Genomic DNA, 1898 nt, shown 5'->3' with positions numbered 1-1898 from the left:
TAACACAGGAGGATCGTGGTTCATGGATAGCCTCACCTACTTCGTGAGGCCCTTTACAACTCAGTGAGACCCTGTTTCAAAATAAAGAATAAGAGCTGGGCGTGATGGTGTACATCTCTGTAATCTCAGCATTGGGAGGCTGACACAGGAGGGTCACACATTTGAGGTCAACCTTAGCAATTTAGTAACACCCTTTTTCTAATAATAAATAAACAATATAGAGCTGAGGGTATGGCTTAGCAGTAGAATGTCCCTGAGCTCAATCCCCAGTACCACAAAATATAATATTAATAGCCAGGCATGGTAGCAAGTGCCTGTAATTCCAGTACTTAGGAGACTGAGATGAGGATTGCAGGTTTGAGGCCAGCCTCAGTAACTTATAAAGGTTCTTAACAACTCAGAACTGTTTCAAAATAAAAAATAAAATAGAGCTGGGCAATAGCTCAGAGGTAGAATACCTCTGTGCCACAATAATACCAAAACCACAATAACAATAATACACATATACACATATTTAAAAATACACCGCAAAAACAAAAAAAGATTTCTGCCTGGTCTTGCCTCACCCTTGAATTCTGTTCCCCCTAAAAAAAAAGTCCTTCAACTCTTCTAGCTATTTCTTCTGGTAATTACTTCCTTATTTATAAATCACACATTTAACATTGCTTTTTCCTGGTTTTTTAATGTCTGACATTACTAAAGTTCCTTATTCAATCTACTGAGACACTTGTTCATTCACCCACCTCACCCATGTTTCCCTCCCAAATTTAACAGAAATTAGTTCAGTTTTATTGGACAGCAACATTGAGATGCTGAAGATATAGAGATTAGCTGGGCGTGGTGACATGTGCCGGTAATCCCAACTACAGCCCAGCCTCATCTTTATTTAATTTTTTAATCAGATGATCCTTTGTTGACATATTTTCTTTTGTACTTTAATTTGCTGGGCACTCTACTGTACCACTGTTGATGTCATGAGAATGGCGTCCATCAACATTGCAGTGCACCAACTGGGCAGTCCCCAGGATCTCTTTGATGGTTCCAGAAAGTCCTCTGGCTAAAGATCTGTGACACATCTGTTGGGCAATGTTGACAATCTCATCAAAAGCGATATTTCCACTGTGTTTAATGTTTTTCTGCTTCTTCCCGTCTCTGGGTGGCTCCTTGAGGGTGTTGGTGATCAGGGCAGAGGCAGAAGGCATCACTTCAATCTGGGCTTGACTGTAGCAAGTTTGTTGAGTTTGACTGTTCTGAATGGTCAGCTTCACTGTGGTCCTCAGCCCCTTCGGTTGCCTTGGCAATGTCATCACCAGCCTTTTTTGCAGATAGACCCAAGGGGCCGATATTGGGGGCCTGGGCGGATGTGGCACTGCCCTTGCCACCCATGTACCTTGGGTACACAACTTTAATTTTGTTGGGGTCAAACTTGAGTGGCATGATAGAGGCAGCTGGTGTCGGATGGACCTGGATTCAGGACTCCAGAAGAAAGTTGCACCTTGACCCCCTCTGAGCTAAAAGCATCTTTTATTTTTTATTTGAAACAAGATCTCACTAAGTTACTGAGGCTGTCCTTGAACCTGCAATCCTCCTGTCTCAGCCTCCCAAGTACTTGGATTATACCAAGGCACCACCACACCCAGCTAAGATTATGTGTATGTGTGAATGAGTGTGTGTGCATATATAAACATAAATGTACATACTTTATATAGTACTAATGTCCTGTCTTCATGTGAGTTCTCAGTTAATAAGAAATAATATCCCAGCTGGACACAGTGATGCATACCTGCGATCCCAGCTACTTAGGAGGCTGAGGCAGGAGGATCACAGGTTTGGGGCCAGCCTGGGCAATTTGGCAAGATCCTGTCTCAAAATAAAAAATAAAAAGTAGCAGGATATAG

At 42.3% G+C, this 1898-nt stretch overlaps 1 pseudogene across 1 annotated transcript; it reads right to left on the bottom strand.

The window, feature by feature from the left end:
• Positions 1-935: 935 nt before the first annotated feature.
• Positions 936-1437, bottom strand: LOC308263994 (large ribosomal subunit protein uL11-like; annotated as a pseudogene). Its single transcript has one exon. The product of its transcript is annotated as a large ribosomal subunit protein uL11-like (transcript).
• Positions 1438-1898: the final 461 nt, after the last annotated feature.

This window comes from Muscardinus avellanarius, assembly GCF_963383645.1.
Source record: "Muscardinus avellanarius genome assembly, chromosome: 6".
Taxonomy (NCBI): Eukaryota; Metazoa; Chordata; class Mammalia; order Rodentia; family Gliridae; genus Muscardinus; species Muscardinus avellanarius.
Note: the sequence above shows the minus strand (reverse complement) of the source record. Positions and strands in the feature narration are given on the sequence as shown.